Source organism: Aquarana catesbeiana, linkage group LG01 (assembly GCF_042186555.1).
Source record: "Aquarana catesbeiana isolate 2022-GZ linkage group LG01, ASM4218655v1, whole genome shotgun sequence".
Lineage (NCBI taxonomy): Eukaryota > Metazoa > Chordata > Amphibia > Anura > Ranidae > Aquarana > Aquarana catesbeiana.
Window position 1 is genome coordinate 945,911,717 of NC_133324.1, and position 20,862 is coordinate 945,932,578.

Here is a 20,862-nt window from a genome sequence, read left to right on the forward strand (position 1 = left end):
CCCCTTCTGCGTTGCGCTATAGCCGAAAGCTGGCTACAGCGCAGGCCTAAATTGCTGGGAGAGGGCGTTCATGTACGTCCTCCCGTGCATGAGCAGCGCGCTCTGTGATCAGCGAGTCAATGAGACTCGGGTGATCGCAGATCGGAGTAAGGGGCCGATCCTGACCCCATACCACGTGATCAGCTGTCAGCCAATGACAGCTGATCACGTGATGTAAACAGAGCCAGTTCTCTTTTTTTTTTTTCTCACACTTTTTTCCTACGCTCCCACGAAGAGAAAAAAAAAACTGATCACCTGCTTCTGTCAGAGGGACATCTTTTCCGAACAGGGAGAGGCACCGCCCCCTCATCTGTGCCCACCAGTGCCACCTGCCAGCGCACACCAGTGTTACCTACCAGTGCAAATCAGTGCTGCCCATCAGTGCCCACCAGTGCCACCTACCAGTGCCACCTATCAATGCCCACCAGTGCCACCCATCAGTGCCGATTAGTGCTGCCAATCAGTGCCATCAGTGCCTCATCATCAGTGCTGCCTATCAGTGTCACCTACCAGTGCCCATCAGTGCCACCCATCAGTGCCACCTATCAGTGCCACCTATTAGTGCCCATCAGCGCCACCTCATCAGTGCCCACCAGTGCCACCTCACCAGTGCCCACCGGTGCCGCCATTACCTGTTTGCAAAGTTTTATAACAAACTATGAAAGCTGTTTTTTTTTTCAAAATTTTCGGTCTTTTTTGTCTATTTAGCAAAAAATAAAAACCCCAGCAGTGATTAAATAACACCAAAAGAAATCTCTATTTGTGTGAAAAAAAAATTATAACAATTTCATTTGGGTACAGTGTAGCATGACCGTCCAATTGTCATTCAAACTATGACAACGATGAAAAGCTGAAAATTGGCCTGGGCAGGAAGCTTACTCCTCAGCTTACAGAGCACAAACTGTAGTTTCCCTTTAATACTGTTGGTGGTAAATTGTGGAACAATTACATACAGCAGAATAAAAGTGGAAAAGGAATGTGGGAGGAACAATATTTTCCTGCCAAAGTCTTGTGGGACGTCAGTGTTGGCTTTGAATCAACATTGCGTAGTTCACAAACATTTTCTGCTGCAGATGGACTTCGGACCCAACTTTTTTTCACACCAACACAGCACATTGGTGGGAACTGAACTCATAGGACATAAGGCAAATTGGTACATGGTAAGTCATGACCTCTGATCAGTGCATTGCAGTACAGCACAATGCATATTTTCTATTTTTCATTGGGCTGTCTTAAAGTATAACTAAAGGCAAACTTTTTTTTTTTTTTTTTTTAATAGAGTGGAGAGGGATTAGACCCCCTGTCAGTTTTTCTTGCTGTCTGTGTCACTGTTAAAGAGATTCTCCCTCTCTTTGTGTTCTGTTTACCATTATCATTGAAAGTGAAAGTAAAAAGAAAATCCCAAATTTTGGATTGTCCCCAGAAAATGAATAGAGGGGAAATCTTCCAATGGGGCAGTGGCGGCTGGTGAAGTTTTAGGATGGGGGGGTGCCAAGCTTTAGGATGGGGGGGTGCCAGACCCCGCCCTTCCTTTTTGACCCCTCCCACTTGGTGAAAATGGGCATGGTTTCAGCAAAATAGTGGGCGTGGCTCTAAGGTGGTGTGGTTAGCGTCTGAGATGAACGAGGGATGGAGGGAGAGGGAGAGGGGGATGGAGGGAGAGGGAGAGGGGGATGGAGGGACAGCAGGCCCAGATCCTACACAATAACAACAATAGAAATATGTGTATTCTAGAAAGTTTAACAATCAGCAGGTAAAGATATTCCAAACACCCGGTGTTAGCACTTCAATCATCCCGGCACCATGGTTGTTATGGTGTCAGGATGATTGAAGCGCATTATTTCTATTTTTACATTGTTATATAAAATGAAATCATTCAACTCACCATAATGCAGAATCAGTGGGAGCCCTGAGCGTGTCACTAGCCACATCGCCTGCCACCAGACGCCATCAGGTGTCCCCAGCGGAGTCCGTCCTTACATGCAGCCTGTGTCCCACCAAATGCAGCCTGTGTCCACCACATGCAGCCTGTGTCCACCAAATGCAGCCTGTGTCCCACCGAATACAGCCTGTGTCCACCAAATGCAGCCTAGCCTGAGTCCCACCAAATGCAGCCTGTTTCCACATTGAACCCCCTCAGCATTCATGATAGACTGAAGAGGGGATAGCCTATGGAGAGGCAGGCCAATGAGAAGGGAGTTGCAATAGCCAAGGTGAAAGATAACGAGGGAGTGAATGAGGAGCTTGGTGGTTTAATTTGTTAAAAAGGGGCGAATTTTAGAGATGTTACGGAGGTGAATTCTACAAACTTTTGACAACGATTGGATTTGAGGCTGAAATGACAAGTCAGAGTCTAGGATTACACCTAGTACCCTGGCGTGAGGGGAGGGACTGATGGTTGCATTGTTGATTTTGATGGACAAGTCATGGAGGGGGGCACGGGCGGGGGGGAATATTAATAGCTCAGTTTTAGAGAGATTTAGTTTAAGGAAGTGGTGAGACATCCATGCTGATATGTCAGTTAGTAAGTTAGTAATGCAAGAGGAGACTGAAGGAGTGAGGTGAGGAGTAGACAGATAGATTTGGGTGTCATCAGCGTATAAGTCGTATTGGAAGCCATGGGCATTTATCAAGTGACCAAGGGAGGAGGTGTAGATAGAGAAGAGAAGGGGTCCAAGAACCAAGCCTTAGGGGACCCCCACAGAAAGGGGCAAAGGAGAGGAGGAGACAGAGTTGTAGGTGACACTGATGGAGCGCTGTGATAAATAGGCAGAGAACCAGGATAGAGCAGAATCTCCGATTCAAAAGAGGGGAGTGTTGAATGTGCTGTTAGGCAAGGTATGTTGGGCGGGGAAGATGTACACACAGTGGAGGTGTCCTCACAAATTCCATCATCTTGTCTTTGAAGTGATTGGCAATCTCTTGGGCAGTGAGTGAGTTAGTTAGTAGAGGGGATGGGGGACGAAGCAGAGAGTTGAAGGTTGAGAAGAGCCGACGGGGACTGGATGACAAGTAATTAATAAGAGAGACAAAGTAGGCTTGTTTGGCAGCATGGAGGCAGGAATTGTATTTTAGAAGGGCAGATTTACATAGGGTGAAGTCTTGCAGGCATTTGGTTTTATGCCACAGTCGTTCAAGAGCACTGCAATGTTTCTTGAGATTTCTAGTGTTGTCAGTTTGCCAGGGTTGTAACGGTCGGGGCCTGATTCTGCGTGTGGTTAGAGGAGCAAGTGCATCTAGTGATGATTGAGAGTGAACTGTTGTAGACAGAGGTGGCCAGGTCAGGACAGGACAGGGGAGAGATTATGTCATATAGGTGGTCAGTAGCAGAATAGAGAAGAGAAGGGTTCAAGTGGTGAAGGTTTCTACAAGTAATTGTTTGCTGCTTGGAGGGATGGGTGGTTGGAGGCAAGGATACAATGAAAATAATGAGGTTGTGATCAGAGAGAGGAAAGGGGGTGTTGGTGAGGTTGCCAGGGTTGCAGAGATGGGAGAATACAAGATCAAGGGTATTTCCATTTGAGTGAGTGGAAGTATGTGTCCATTGGGTTAGGTCAAAAGATGAGGTTAAGTCGAGAAGTTTAGCTGTAGTTGAGCTGTTAACATTATACTTGATTTGATTGTAGCCGTATTAGTGCTTTTGGCTGTTAACATTGAAAGGAATGTTGAAGTCACCAAGAATGATAGTGGGTATTTCAGAGGAGAGAAAGTAGGGTAGCCAGGCAGCAAAGTCATCAAGAAAGCGCGATACCGGTCCAGGAGGCCGATAAATTGCTGCAATCCTCAGAGAAATGGGAGAAAACAGACGAATACAGTGCATCTCGAAAGAAGAGAGGGATAGGGAGGGAGGGACAGGAAGGACTTGGAAGGTGCTTTGTGGGGAAAGAAGGAAGCCAACTCCACCTCCTTTCTGTCTGTTGGGTCTGGGCAGTGAGTCCAATGGAGACCACCATGGGAGAGGGCAGCAGGAGAAGCTGAGTCAAAATTTTGAAGCCAGGTTTCTGTTATGGGGAGTATGTTAAAGCCATGAAAGATGAAGAGGTCATGTACAGATGTTAGCTTGTTACAGATGGAGCGGGCGTTCCAAAGGCCGCATGAGATTGGTGGACTGCTTTGAGGAAGCAGGGGAATAGAAATTAAACTGAGTGGATTGCGGTGGTTGCTAGAGGGGGGAGGGGTATTGGATATGTGGCCTGCAGTTGGAAAATGGCAGACCAGGATTAGGAGAAATGTCACCTGAGACTTGGAGAAGGAGGAGGGTGAGGAAGGCAAGATGGGAGTGGGATGTGCATGAGCGCACGTGTCTAGTGGTCCTGGTCTTTATGTCAGCATGTGGGTGCAGCAAATGCAGGACATAATGGGTGCCATAGTAGGGAGAGGGTAGGAGTGAGGGTGATATGTGCATGTTGCAGGGAAGAGAGGAGGGGTAGAGTAAAGATAATTTGAGGATAGAAGACACCAATGTGAGAAGGAAGAGAATAAGGAGCATGTTAGTGGATAGAGAGTGGGAAACTGACTTTATATAAAATATAAAATAAATGTCAAAAGCTGGTTTGCTTGTCGTCTTGCAGAGAGGAGCAGAGTTCTTGTTGTATCTTCATCCAGCTTTAGTTAAACTGCGTCGGTAAAACTGCGCATCACTCTTGACAGAGCCACTCTGGACAGAGCCATGATGTCTGCGCAGAGCCTTGCCCCTGTCTGCACCACCCCATAGGCTGCTTTAAATTTATAGGGAGACTGAGCAGGCATGCATTTCTCAGTTGGTCAGAGATATGGCAACCAATGTGTCTTAAAGTCACTGGAAACGATTATTGGGTCTGATTTGAGACACCTGAATATGGGAGAGGACATGGCCAATACCAGACTAGCTACAGACACAGGCTAGGGTCGTAAAGTTAATTACCTCTCTTGATCACTCAAGCCAAATCTGGTTGAGAATCAATCACCAGTAATATTGCTATTGCAGTGTGTTTGTTATAGAGCTAGCATTAAATGTAGAAGTTTAAAGATATGGCAGCAGAAGACATTTACCAAAAATGTTACAGCAGTGTCAGTTCAGTAGAGATGTACAGAAGACATTTACCAAAAATGTTACAACAGTGTCAGTTCAGTAGAGATGTACAGAAAACATTTACCAAAAATGTTACAGCAGACATAAATAGCTTTTTTTTTTTTTTCTTAAATCAAACCGGTTTTTATTAGAAATAGCACAACCAATTACAAGGTGATGACAATAAAGTAGAATTGACATCGAGGTATCCTGTAACAATTTCCAAAACATCATAGGACACATTGTATTAGATATTACAACATTAGCATTTACCTTGCCAATACAAACAGTTTAGTCCTCAGTATATAACACCATGCTATATATTGCAGTCAGATAAAACTTCCCCATTATGCCTGTTCAGGCCTGGCCAGACACTGCATCATGCATCTGAACCAGTTCTCGGGGGCTAAAACCTGGAGTATCAAGCCATGGTGCCCATAATCTTTCAAATTTGCTGAGGCAACCTCGACATTGGTATACATATTTTTCAAAAAAGGGTGTTTACCATGTGTGTTACCCATTGCTGAACCCGGCGTTTTCCACTGCAGTAGCAATACTCATAAATACTTATTTAACATCCACCAAAATCGTCAAATCATATCACTGTGACTATGAATAATTAATACATAATCAATATGATGCTCATTTATGGATCAGTTAATGCACAGCTTATATACAGGCCAATCAATGTACTGTAGAAACACTCATGTGTGATTATTAGAGAAACAGAGATATGGCAACCAAGGTGGCTTAAAGTCACTGGAAAGGATTTGGGGGTTCTTCTGGCTGAACACTGGGGTATGTAATGTGCATGTAGGCAGGTCAAGTCCATTTTCTCCACTTAAGATGGCGCTCAACTGTAGCCGAATTGCAGTTGGAGGAGAAGTCAAGGGGAACATGGTTTCTCTATGGTTTCCTCGGTCACTGTGGGAGCTACCTGATTGGATGCTGTCACCCTATGTGACTCTGGCAGCCATCCTGGGTCAGGCAGAGCCTACATAAGGACCTGGCTCCCAGGCTTGGCATGCATTCCATATGTGGGTAGTATAGGGCAGGTCACCCCTGTGACAGGGACAGTAATAGTGGTAGAGAGAGGTTCCTGACAAGTAGGGAAACTGGCTAGGCAGCATTTATTCTTCGTGACAGACGCTGTCAAAGCATCCGACACTTGCTCTGTAACATCCGTTGAGTGCTCCCGGGTGGGCTGTTTTCACCACAGGATAGTTGTATTTGTGCAGACTTATAACTACAATGCAGTTCTGTTATTGCATCTGGTCCTCAAGTGTTTACTGCTGCCGCGCCATGCTGCGCCTCCCCATGTGCATACCTGGGAACTTGCCAGATTTTTCACAAAGATGGCAGATTTTTTCTTAGGCCACCAGCACCAGGGCACCAGTCTCTGTTCTCTAGCTCTGCTCTCTGTCTTATCTCAGACCCACTGATGTACAGAGGTTCCCAGTCATGGTTATGTGGTTTGTTGACAAGGAATTCACACTTAGTACCATTACATAGTTACATAGTAGGTGAAGTTGAAAAAAGACAAGTCCATTAAGTCCAACCTATGTGTGTGCTTATATGTCAGTATTACATTGTATATCCCTGTATGTTGTGGTCATTCAGGTGCTTATCTAATCTTGAAACTATTGATGCCCCCCGCTGAGACCACCGCTTGTGGAAGGGAATTCCACATCCTTGTCGCTCTTACAGTAAAGAACCCTCTACGCAGTTTAAGGTTAAACCTCTTTTCTTCTAATTTTAATGATTGGCCACGTGTCTTATTAAACTCCCTTCCACGAAAAAGTTTTATCTCTATTGTGGGGTCACCAGTACGGTATTTATAAATTTAAATTATATTAAATTATATCCCCTCTCAAGCGTCTCTTCTCCAGAGAGAATAAGTTCAGTGCTTGCAACCTTTCCTCGTAACTAAGATCCTCCAGACCCTTTATTAGCTTTGTTGCCCTTCTTTGTACTCGCTCCATTTCCAGTACATCCTTCCTGAGGACTGGTGCCCAGAACTGGACAGCATACTCCAGGTGCAGCCGGACCAGAGTCTTGTAGAGTGGGAGAATTATCGTTTTATCTCTGGAGTTGATCCCCTTTTTAATGCATGCCAATATTCTTTCATCTATCATCTACTAGGACCCCCAGGTCCTTTTCCATCCTAGATTTCCCCAGAGGTTCTCCCCCCAGTGTATAGATTGCATTCATATTTTTGCCACCCGAATGCATTATTTTACAATTTTCTACATTAAACCTCATTTGCCATGTAGTTGCCCACCCCATTAATTTGTTCAGACAATTCATTATCGAGTGTTTGAGGTTTGTCGAATACACAGCTGCTGGGTTTGGCCTGTGTTCAGCCGAGATCAGAGGAGGGATCTGGTTTTTGTGGTTAAAGGAAACCTCAGACAGTTTTAGAAACACACTGTCCTTAGAACTTCCAAGTCCCCCACATGAGCAACCCATGTCTGAGGTCAGTCTGCCACCTGTAGAGTCTATGTAGGCCTTGTTTAATGCATTCAGCCAATCATACAACTGAAAGGTCCCAAACCTATAGAGACCATATGATCCTCTGTGACTTGAACGGCAAACTACCTTCCAAACTTATAACAACCAAACAAAATCTTTTTTTTAAATGCTTAACCACCTGCCGACCAGAGCAGTTTTACTGCGGCAGAATGGCATGGCTGGGCGAAACGACGTTAAGTTACGTCGCTGTGCCCTGTGGCCACTAGAGGCAGGCGCGATGACCGCCGGGCTCCTGCGATCGCTCGTGACACAGTGAGAATCGGGATCTGTGTGTGTAAACACACAGATCCCAGTTCTCTGAGGGGAGAAGAGATAGATTGTGTGTTCATACAAAGTATGAACAGCGATCTGTCATCTCCCCTGGACAGTCCCCTCCCCCCTTCAGTTAGAACACAGAGAGGGAACACATTTAACCCCTTGATCGCCCCCTAGTGTTAACCCCTTCTCTACCAGTGACATTTTTACAGTAATCAGTGCATTTTTATAGCACTGATCCCTGTATAAATGCCAATGGTCCCAAAAATGTGTCAAAAGTGTCTGATGTGTCCGCCATAATGTCGCAGTCCCGATAAAAATCGCAGATCGCCGCCATTACAAGTAAAAAAAAAAAATAATAATAAAAATGCAATGAAAATGATTTTACAGTAAATACAAAAATCCTATTTTCTTTCTTGTCCATTGAACAATGCAGGAGGAATTAGAATTCTTAGTGTAGCACCCTCCTAGAAAAGTGTAGGCTGTTAGGTAAATTTAGTCTAGCTGCTCTGTAATCAGTGAAGCAGGGGTTGATTATTCTGGCCTACTCTGTGTCTCACAGGCTGCTGATCTGATTAAGTGTTGGTTTGATGCACATGTTGCTAATTTTTATTAAAGGTCCATGAACCATATTTTAGAATTCACATTTCTCTGGACAATGGCACTCCTTACTTTTTTTATCTAAGTCTACATGCTGAAATGACCTTAAGGTCGAACAGAAAAGGCAGCAGCCCAATCTCCGAGAGGGCCCATCGCCACCATCCATCACTGGGCACAATGCACTGGAAGACATTTCTTCCTTTTGCCCACAAGAATTCCCACTCAGGACCAGTGACATATCCAGTCAGTCCAGCGTGGTCTCCAACACAAGCCCTGTATCCTAAAGGTTTCTAGAATCACAGTGGGAGTAAGAGCAGAGTGGGCAGCCTGAATGTTTATGGGACTCCAGCCAATCCCTGGGGAGGTGTGCCCAGTAGATGGCTGGACTGGAAAACCCCATAAATTAACTTCATCTGTGTTGTGTACATTGGCTATTATGCCGGGTAACAATAATTGTTGTTGCCGCTCCGTTACATAACATTTTGAAACAAATAAACTGATTTTGTCTCAGTGTTCGCTGTGGACATTGGCTAAACCTCTCTCACCTCATCTAAAGTCCCAGGGCTATTTTTCTTGTTTTTTTGTGCACTATTAGGGATGGAGGTGTCAGAGGGGTCACACCAGACCTTAATCTCCTTTCTTTTCATAAATTAACTGAGGCCTGAGGCAGGGGTGAGAGAGTTCCCTGGTCCATTTCCTGCTGGAGGAACCCCTGGTGCTCTGTCCTTAGAGCATGGTCACTGGAGGCACCATCTAGAAGATATTGAGGTCCCAGCTGGAGCCTTAGCAGGGGACCTTATTTGCAAAGCCTAGTTCTGGTGTTGGTTTGGGCCTGGAGAAGCTCACTGGAGAGAGCCAGGAAGAAGCTGGGGAAAAGGGTCCAGCTGACCTATGGTGGTGTGAGTGTACATCTTCCTCACCGAAGAGTGCCTGGTGGATATTGGAAGTAGGCAATCGGTGATCCCGTGGCATTGTGAGTAGGTGACCTAAGTGCTGGAAATTAGTGACTGTATGTGGTTCTCAGTCTTTTGGAAAATGTCAGTCACCTGTCAGCAGTAGAAATTATTTGAAACTTTTTGTGCTTCCCAATGAGAAGAGCCTTCAAATAGTTCAGTTCACCAGTTTGGGGTATCCAATCCTCCTGTTACCCCATTCACGTTCAATGTTCCAATAAAACAACAAAAAGACATCCTATGACTGTTTAATTGAACCAGTGGAAGAGTGGAGAAAATGCTGTGTACCCGGTTGTGTGCACTTTGACTAGGGAAAAGGAATGAAGTTCACCAGTGGCTCCTTTTGGGGGGGGGGGGGGTGCGCTACATTGGATTGGCCATTTCTCTTGTAGGCAGCAGTTTAATTATGCTGCTTAATATTATCAAGGTGTGTCCCTCAATGAACTCCAAAAAAAGGATTATACGATCAGTACAAAAATCCTATTTCTTAATAAAAAGGAAAAAGGCTAGACCGCCATGGTGAGAGCGGCTCCCTACATTTCTTGTATGGGCATCACATGAACAGAGAGGGAGGTAAAATATTCCCAAAGAGGGTCACAGACAAAAATAAAATAAACACCTTTTCTGGCCAAAGTTAGAGTTGTTTTGTCACATGTCACTTGATAGACTTGGAGGACCCATTCCCACTTTGCTGTTTTTGTGTATTGCATTAATGGACGTCGTGTCTCATATCAGGAGTTGTGTCACCGTTCTCAGAAAAGGGGACAAAAAAACAGACATGCAACATTGTTTTCACAATAGAAATTGGTGTTCAATTGCCGCGCACCAAGGCACTAAGATAACCCCCCACTGCGCTTATGGATAAAATCAAACAAATAATAAATGGTGATGATTAAAGCTGCCAACTAGTATAAAAATAAAAATGAAATAAACGTTTTCCAATAGAAGTAGTGGCACTAACTAGCAGATTAAATTGAACATAGTGTAAAAGTAAATCAGTGTACAATGAATAGGAAAATTGATAACCTACTCACTTAAGATAATATATAAATATAGTGAAAATCCAATGAACCCTCCCCTTTTGCAGGTGGGGATCTAAATAATCACATAGTGATATAAAAGTAAATAGTTAAAAATATATAACTAGTGACAATAGTTCATAAAAATGAATAGTATAGTGAAAAAAATGTAAAATAGATGAAACAAAGTCCATGCAAGATATTCAGTGTCAAATGAAGTGAATGAAGTAATTTTTCATGCAGTAATAAGTATAAAATTGATGCGCTTTAAATAAATAGTGCACAATATGCTGCTGCGACTAAGCTTAAATCCAGGAATAAAAAATGCATACATGTGAATAAAATAAATAAATAATTATGGTGCTAATACATGTGTTAAAATTGCCAAAATAAATCTTCAAATTGGTGATGTGACGGTGAGTATAAATAAAATAATAATGACACTCTGAGTACAATGTCCAGGCAGAGATAAATAGTGGGAGAAAGTAAAAATAATTAGTGCTGCAATACACCTGAAGGTTAACAGCAGCTGTTTCTCTATGGGAAACCTCGTCCACAGCGGCTGACTGCAATCTGCTTATTTGAATGCTTCTAATAGACCGGGAGTTTGTGAGTGTATCTCTTGTCCCTGTTTTGCTTGTGCACTATCTAGTAAGTTCACTGCACAATGATCTATTTTTTCTTTGCTTGCTTTGCATAAAACCTTTATCCTGAGAGCCGAATCACCAGCAGTATAATGGCTGAAGTGGGATGCAAGAAAAACTAAATATCCTGATACAAACGATCTAACCCAGTGAGTCAATCAATCTGGATTAAGGGAAGGAACTGTTTAATTATTTTTACTTTCTCCCACTATTTATCTCTGCCTGGACATTGTACTCAGAGTGTCATTATTATTTTATTTATACTCACCGTCACATCACCAATTTGAAGATTCATTTTGGCAATTTTAACACATGTATTAGCACCATAATTATTTATTTATTTTATTCACATGTATGCATTTTTTATTCCTGGATTTAAGCTTAGTCGCAGCAGCATATTGTGCAATATTTATTTAAAGCGCATCAATTTTATACTTAGTACTATTTGTTTGGTTATCTGATCACCCTATATTGATAGCAGCTTTAATTTACTGATTTTTTTCATAGCACTAACTATATTGGTATATATATATTTTTAAGCACAATTTATTTATATCATACATATCTATCCACATCAGCGCTTGGTTTTTATTCATTTTTTTTCATGCAGTAAATCGTCTTCCACCACACCATCCATGACCGTGATCCACTCTTATGGAGCCGCACTCACCGGAAAGATTTGCCTTGCATTCTCATGCTCGGCCCATAAGCAGAAATATAGCCTCCCAGGGGCTAACGAAAGCAAATGAGACCATGTTTGCAGCCAATGAAGTCCTTCAATCAGCAACAGTGCTCATCAATCATATCCACATGAAAAAAATAATAATGCTTCCCATAGTGTGATAACGTATAAACATTTTTTAACATGCGCTCCCAAACCCTAAATTATTGTACTCACACTTTAAAATTAAAAACAAGGCATGAACGAGTAACTTCATGTGACACGGCTGTAGTGTTGTATAATGGTCACGGCGGACCCGGGATGCAGTGTTAACCTCACCCTCATCCCCTCGTTGGATCATCAGCAGCGCGTAGGAGATCTCCGCCGACCCGTGGACAGCACACACAGCTCAGCACAACACGTCACACGTTAATCATAGATGATAGTTTGCCGTACAGCCACACCTCCGACATGTTTTGTCACGTTGACTTCTTCACAGGATTCTCCTACGTGCTGCTGAGGATCCAACGAGGATCAACAATGTTTTCACAATGCAGGGTAGTACGCCAGAGCTGCATTGCCCTAGTGTGTGTGTGCCACTTTGTAACGGAGGTCAGAAATAATTGATTTTCTTTTTGCTTTTTGAAATTGACAGACTCTAGTCTAGATGCAGCTTGTAGTGAAGTCAACTTATCTGCATTATTTGGTTTGCGAGTTCCTGTGTCCCCACAGGGGGTAGGACATTAGGCTGCCCTCAGTAAGAAGTGCAAAAATTATTGTATCCTGCTTGAGGATCGAGCCAGATGACTTAGCACCAGGAAGTGTGTGGCTGAATTCAAAGTGCCCAGATTGTTGCCCTATGACCCTGGACTGTGATTGTGGCCTGCTACTCACTGTGCCCAGATTGTACCCTGTGACCCTGGACTGTGATTGTGGCCTGCTACTCACTGTGCCCAGATTGTGCCCTGTGACCCTGGACTAAGTCCCTGCAGTACTAAATCGCTACCCTGTGTCCTTGGACTTTGCTGTACTGGATTGTGGCCTGCTACTCACTGTGCCCTGTGCCTCTGGACTTATCCCTTGATGTGCCCTATTGCCACCCTGTTGTACTTTTGCATGTCCCTCACGGTGGTGGAATTATTGTCCTGGGGCCTTCCCTTATCTGACTCCCTGTTTTTACACCCCCCCTTGATTAGGGGCCCTAAAATCTTTCTGGATCTCCACGTGTGTTCTGTTCCACCCACACCTCCGTCACACACTCAAAACAAATGCCAATTGAATGAGGAAACGCATGTGATGTGTGCTGTGCTGAGTCATATATTAGAGCAAAGTAACCCATCACAGACGTAAAATGGGCTCCATCTCTACAGATTACTGGAAATGAATAGGGAATGACAGGAGTACATGACTGTCATTTTTTTTTTTCTTTCTGACTGTATTCTCTGAGCAATTCTTATTCTTTTTTAACGGATGTTTTGTGGCAGAGCGTCAGTAATATTTCAAAACCACTTGAGTTGCAATTTTGGTTCATAATCATTTCAGTATCCGTGTCAGTGGAGGTGAAAATTAAAGAATTGTATTGATTGTTGCTTCGACTTATAGTGATACTAAACTCTGGTTTCAGAATTACAACCACTTTCTCTCTACAGAAATTTGTTCATTTTTTTTTTTTTTGCACACATTAAAGTGGTTGTATACCTTTATTTTTAACTTTTACCTACAGGTAAGCCTATAATAAGGCATACCTGTAGGTAAAAAAAATATCTCCTAAACCTGTAAGGTTTAGGAGATATTCCCCTCGCAATGAGCCGCTGACTGCAGAGGCACATGCGCACAGGGGATTCTCGGCTGACAGCCCGGCAAACTCTGGAGCTTGCCGAGCAGAAGTCACTTGCCACTCACAGCGCCGGAGCCGCGATACCCGGAAGACACGCCGAGGGGAGATGTCAGCTCCCTCGGCGTGGACCAGGGGAGATGCCGGCGCCTCGTTCTAAGGTAAGTATCTCATAATGAGCTAGTATGCGGTGCATACTAGCTCAATAAGCCTTTTCCCTTGCAGGTGTAGAAAAAAAAAAATAAAGACAGCTGGTATACAACCGCTTTAACCACTGGTTTAACTGGGTGAATTGACATCGAGGTATCCTGTAACAATTTCCAAAACATCATAGGACATATTGTATTAGATATTACGACATTAGCATTTACCTTGCCAATACAAACAGTTTAGTCGTCAGTATATAACACCATGCTATATATTGCAGTCAGATAAAACTTCCCCATTATGCCTGTTCAGGCCTGGCCAGACACTGCATCATGCATCTGAACCAGTTCTCGGGGGCTAATACCTGGAGTATCAAGCCATGGTGCCCATAATCTTTCAAATTTGCTGAGGCAACCTTGACATTGGTATACATATTTTTCAAAAAAAGGATGTTTACCATGTGTGTTACCCATTGCTGAACCCGGCGTTTTCCACTGCAGTAGCAATACTCATAAATACTTATTTAACATCCTCCAAAATCTTCAAATCATATCACTGTGACTATGAATATTAAATACATAATCAATACCATGCTGATTTGTGGATCAGTTAATGCACAGCTTATATACAGGCCAATCAATGTACTGTAGAACCACTCATGTGTGATTATTAGAGAAACAGAGATATGGCAACCAAGGTGTCTTAAAGTCACTGGAAAGGATTTGGGGGTTCTTCTGGCTGAACACTGGGTTATGTAATGTGCATGTAGGCAGGTCAAGTCCATTCTCTCCACTTAAGATGGCGCTCAACTGTAGCCAAATTGGAGTTGGAGGAGAAGTCAAGGGGAACATGTTTTCTCTATGGTTTCCTCAGTCACTGTGGGAGCTATCCGATTGGATGCTGTCACCCTATGTGACTCTGGCAGCCATCCTGGGTCAGGCAGAGCCTACTTAAGGACCTGGCTCCCAGGCTTGGCATGCATTCCATGTGTGGGTAGTATAGGGCAGGTCACCCCTGTGACAGGGACAGTAATAGTGGTAGAGAGAGGTTCCTGACAAGTAGGGAAACTGGCTAGGCAGCATTTATCCTTCGTGACAGACGCTGTTGAAGCATCCGACACTTGCTCTGTAACATCCGTTGAGTGCTCCCGTGTGGGCTGTTTTCACCACAGGGTAGTTGTATTTGTGCAGACTTATACAGGAGGTCCCCAAGTTACGAACCTCTGACTTGCGAATGACTCCTACTTACGAACAAGAGGCGGCGTGACGTTCTGTGCATGCGCGGCCACTTTTCGACGACAGGCACATTGGAAAACAACGTCTGCGCATGCGCGGCTACTTGACAGAACATCGAAAAATGACGTCTCTGCTGTTCTGCGCATGCGCTACCGACTTACAAACAAATCCGACTTAAGTACAAATCGGCAGTCTCTAACCCGTTCGTAACTCGGGGACTGCCTGTAACTACAATGCAGTTCTGTTATTGCATCTGGTCCTCAAGTGTTTACTGCTGCTGCGCCATGCTGCGCCTCCCCACGTGCATACCTGGGAACTTGCCAGATTTTTCACAGAGATGGCAGATTTTTTCTTAGGCCACCAGCACCAGGGCACCAGTCTCTGTTCTCTAGCTCTGCTCTCTGTCTTATCTCAGACCCACTGATGTACAGAAGTTCCCGGTCATGGTTATGTGATTTGTTGACAAGGAATTCATACTTAGTACCATTACATAGTTACATAGTAGGTGAGGTTGAAAAAAGACACAAGTCCAACCTATAAGTGTGATTATGTGTCAGTATTACATTACATATCCCTGTATATTGCGGTCATTCAGGTGATTATCTAATAGTTTCTTGAAGCTATCAATGCTCCCCGCTGAGACCACCGCCTGTGGAAGGGAATTCCACATCCTTGCCGCTCTTACAGTAAAGAACCCTCTACGCAGTTTAAGGTTAAACCTATTTTCTTCTAATTTTAATGAGTAGCCATGTGTCTTATTAAACTCCCTTCCCCGGAAAAGTTTTATCTCTATTGTGGGGTCACCAGTACAGTATTTGTATATGGAAATTATATCCCCTCTCAAGCGTCTCTTCTCCAGAGAGAATAAGTTCAGTGCTCGCAACCTTTCCTCATAACTAAGATCCTCCAGACCCTTTATTAGCTTTGTTGCCCTTCTTTGTACTCGCTCCATTTCAAGTACATCCTTCCTGAGGACTGGTGCCCAGAACTGGACAGCATACTCCAGGTGCGGCCGGACCAGAGTCTTGTAGAGCGGGAGAATTATCATTTTATCTCTGGAGTTGATCCCCTTTTTAATGCATGCCAATATTCTGTTTGCTTTGTTAGCAGCAGCTTGGTATTGCATGCCATTGCTGAGCCTATCATCTACTAGGACCCCCAGGTCCTTTTCCATCCTAGATTCCCCCAGAGGTTCTCCCCCCAGTGTATAGATTGCATTCATGTTTTTGCCACCCAAATGCATTATTTTACATTTTTCTACATTGAACCTCATTTGCCATGTAGTTGCCCACCCCATTAATTTGTTCAGACAATTCATTATTGAGTGTTTGAGGTTTGTCGAATACACAGCTGCTGGGTTTGGCCTGTGTTCAGCTGAGATCAGAGGAGGGATCTGGTTTTTGTAGTTATAGGAAACCTCAGACAGTTTTATTAACACACTGTCCTTAGAACTTCCAAGTCCCCCACATGAGCAACCCATGTCTGAGGTCAGTCTGCCACCTGTAGAGTCTATGTAGGCCTTGTTTAATGCATTCAGTCAATCATACAACTGAAAGGTCCCAAACCTATAGAGACATATGATCCTCTGTGATTTGAACGGCAAACTACCTTCCAAACTTATAACAACCAAAAAAAATCTTTTTTTAAATGCTTAACCACCTGCCGACCAGCCGCAGCAGTTTTACTGCTACAGAATGGCACAGCTGGGCGAAACGACGAGATCCCGGTTCTCTGAGGGGAGAAGAGATAGATTGTGTGTTCATACAAAGTATGAACAGCGATCTGTCATCTCCCCTGGACAGTCCTCTCCCCCCTTCAGTTAGAACACACAGAGGTAACACAGTTAACCCCTTGATCGTCCCCTAGTGTTAACCCCTTCCCTGCCAGTAACAGTGCATTTTTATAGCATTGATCGTGTATAAATGCCAATGGTCCCAAAAATGTGTCAAAAGTGTCCGATGTATCCACCATAAAAATCGCAGATTGCCGCCATTGCAAGTAAAAAAAAAAAAAAAATAATAATAATAATAAAAATGCAATGATAAAAATGCTACTCAATGTGCCCAGATTTTTGCCCTGTGACCCTGGACTCTGATTGTGGCCTGCTACTCACTGTGCCCAGATTGTTGCCCTCTGACCCTGGACTGTGATTGTGGCCTGCTACTCACTGTGCCCAGATTGTTGCCCTCTGACCCTGGACTGTGATTGTGGCCTGCTATTCACTGTGCCCAGATTGTGCCCTGTGACCCTGGACTGTGATTGTGGCCTGCTATTCACTGTGCCCAGATTGTGCCCTGTGACCCTGGACTAAGTCCCTGCTGTACTAAATTGCCACCTTGTGTCCTTGGACTTTGCTGTACTGGATTGTGGCCTGCTACTCACTGTGCCCTGTGCCTCTGGACTTATCCTTTGATGTGCCCGATTGCCACCCTGTTATATTTGTGCATGTCCCTCACCATGGTGGAATTATTGTCCTGGGGCCTTCCCTTATCTGACTCCCTGTTTTTTAACCCCTCAAAATAAAGAACACCTTGATCAGGGTATTTTTTTTTTACTTTCTGACTGTATTATCTGAGCAATTTTTATTTATTTATTTTTAAACGGATGTTTTGTGGCAGAGCGTCGGTTATATTTCAAAATCACTTGAGTCACAATTTGGGTTGTTAATCATTTCAGTATCCTTTTCAGTGGAGGTGAAAGATATAGAATTGTTTTGATTGTTGCTTTGATTTATAGTGATACTAAACTCACTCAATGGTTTTAGAATTAGAACCACTTCCCCTCTTGAGAAATGTGTTCTTTTTTTATACTGGTTTAAAGCGGTTGTATACCCGCTGTCTTTTTTTTTTTTTTTTTTTTTATACACCTGCAAGGGAAAAGGCATAATGAGCTAGTATGCACCGCAAACGCACAGACGTGAATGGAGCCTCATTGTTCTTGTGTTATCGCACCAATTTCACTTTCAGGACCCATTCACATCTAGCATAGTGGGGAGCGCACGTTTTGTGGCTCGTTTTTCTGGTGACACGCATAGGGCAGCCTGCTGATTTATTCCAATTGGCTGCACTACATGTGGCTCATGGGACATTTTGGCATTTTGTGGGTTTGTGTGTTTTTTACCGTGCGTTTTGCAGCATTTGCCCCTCAGTTCTTTTCACATGGCAAAATGTGTGTTTGCTTCTGTGTTTGGTGTGTTGTTAACAATTAATGGCACTGAAAGCGCAACTAGTCATTTTAGGTGTATAAAAGGTGGCCATACATTATACAATCTGATTGTACAATCTCCTTCAGATTTACCAAATTCATATAATAGGAGGAAACACCTATCTAGACAATCACTCTGTATCCAATCGGGCAGGCCCTTATGCTACATAGTTGATGGTAGATATAAAGGAGATTGTACAATTAGATTGTATAGTGTATGATGAACTTTACAGAACCCAAGGCAAACTTCTCCTGTTTAATACGACAGCTCTGTCAGCTCATCGACATAGACTGTTATCTCATCTCCTGCACATTTCAAAATGCCAAATGAAAGATCTATGCAAGATTAAACTTAAAGGCTAAGTTCACTTTTTTTTTTTTTTTATCAAATTCTGCAAAATGCACAGTAAAAAACACACAACCCTCAAAACGCTAAAATGTCCCATGAGACACATGTAGTGCAGCCAATTGAGTGCTTTTAATGGCCTTTAATGGCTCTTGAGGGTAGTCTGTTCTGTAGGTAGGTTTCGGTCATGACTGCTTCTCCCCAGTACTTGTGAGTAGAGATGGGCGATATTCTAAAAAAAAAAAAAAAAAAAAACAAATCTGCGATTTTCTTAAAAAAAAAAACTCGATTCACGATTCGAATCGAGTTTTTTTTTTTTTTTTTGGACACCACGCCGGTCCTGAGGAGTTTTTAGGCAAGGCCGCGGCCTTGGCCGAATGCCGCGGACTAGGCCGAAGCATCACCTAAAAACTCCTGCCCGCAGCTCCTTAGGACTGGCGCGGTGTCAGCGCCGGTCCTGGGGAGCTGAAGGCAGGAGATTTTAGGTGAGGCCACGGCTTCGGCCTAGTCCGCGACGCCCAGCCTCGTGGACTAGGCCGAAGCCGCGGACTAGGCCGAAATCACGGCTTCGCCTAAAATTTCCTGCCTGCAGCTCCTCAGGACCTGCGCGGTGAAAAAAAAAAATCTAAACAAATCGATTTGTTTAAATTTTGAATCGATTTGACCTCTCAACTCGATTCAAGATTTAAATCGTTTTTTTCCCCAGCCCTACTTGTGAGGTAGGTTGGCATCCAACAACATGCACCTGCCCATTTCTATAGGAGTGCGATTTTTCCTTTCTGCTACACCGTTTTGTTAAGGAGTGTATGGTTTGGTTGTCTGGTGTACTATTCCGTGGGTGGTTTTTCTATGAGACGCCTATGGAAGGGGAGCATGTGTGGCTTCTGTTTCTATACAGCACTTCAATTTCATGAGCACTTTGCAAGGCGCTATTGTCAGATCTTCTGATAAGCCTCTCTTTATAATGTCCTGTATAGCTTCTGGACTTCTGTGCCCCACCAGCTTGTGCCTTAAGTGAATACATTTGCTGTGTAGGTCATTATAGACTATATTGGCTTGCTGGTCTGTGGTGATGAGCATGTTTTTATCCATCCAGTTTTTCTCCCTTAGCGAGGAATCACTTATTATTGTGAATTGTGCATTCATCATCCTGGAACTTAACTGTGAGACTTTTGTTACAAGACTTTTCACTGATAGAAGGCTGCCTTCTAATTCTGGAACACACAGCACTTTCTTTACAACAATGGCATCCCTAGGGGGGGGGGGGGGGGGGGGGCAGAGGGGGCCCTGACCCCCCCCCCCAACAATATACTGTGCCCCACCATGTGCCCCCCCCAATTTAAAAAAAAATATTTTCTTTTTACAAAAAGGCAATGTCTAAGAGGGAGAGCATTCCCAGTCAGCTCCTGCGGGTGATTCCTCCCCCCTCCCTCTGTTCGCTGACACAGCATAATGCGAGCGCTCACACAACCACTGCCACCAGATCTGCTCCTTCCCCTGCATCCTCATTGGCAGGGAGAAGAGGAAGTTGCAGGAAGGACTCCACCAGGACTCTCAGTTACTGAAAAAACAGACTGATTTCTCCCGTCCTTAGGACAGGAGAACTAGCCTGTAAATTCGAAGATATGCCAAACCAGAGCTGTCAATAGCAGGGGCAGGACAGCAAAAGGAGGCTGGGTGTAGAATAATTATATTAATTCGGCTTTATAATCAAGATCTGTAAGTATGCAGTCTGGGTTCCCTTTTATGCTTTGACTTTGAAAAAGCTCACTCAGCTCAGCATAAGACATATCTTGAAATAGCTAGGTTGTGTGCATGTCATTTTTGTAACAGTTGTTCTACATGTGCTGAGTTAATGACTAAGGTTAGTAGGTCAGTGATTTCACAGATAGAATATACTCAGTATAACTGTCATAAACTTTATTGTAAAGATCTTTTTAAAGATAAAAACATATTATCCATAATATAGTTAGTTATTTGATATAGTTATTTAATTAGTTAGTTAGATTGAGTTTGTGTGAAGTAGTATATATTTATATATGTATCCAATTATAGTTTAATATGCATTTGTAAGATTTGGTACAGAATTGCATTTCTGTAGTTTAAAAGATATCCATTACAAGAATTTGGCCATTTGGAAAGGTCATTCACCTTTAGTTTTTTATAAGAATCTGTTGTGTGTTACTGACAATCAAAGAGGTTTAAGAGACGTGTCAGCTGTTGGCAGTGGCGTAGCGTGGGGGGTGCAGGGGGTGCCGTGGCCCCGGGCGCAATATTTAGGGGGGCGCCAGTGTGTGTCACTGGCTGCCTCCTCCTAATTTCTAATTTTGTGTCCCCGGGCTC

At 43.6% G+C, this 20,862-nt stretch overlaps 1 protein-coding gene across 1 annotated transcript in view; it reads left to right on the plus strand.

Annotated features, from left to right (window-relative positions):
• Positions 1-1,057: 1,057 nt before the first annotated feature.
• LOC141121233 (uncharacterized) overlaps positions 1,058-20,862 on the plus strand; it is a 77,933-nt gene continuing 58,128 nt past the window's right edge. The window contains exon 1 of the mRNA XM_073611070.1: positions 1,058-1,199. The gene's annotated coding sequence lies outside the window, so the exon portion shown is untranslated. The remainder of the gene's footprint in view (positions 1,200-20,862) is intronic.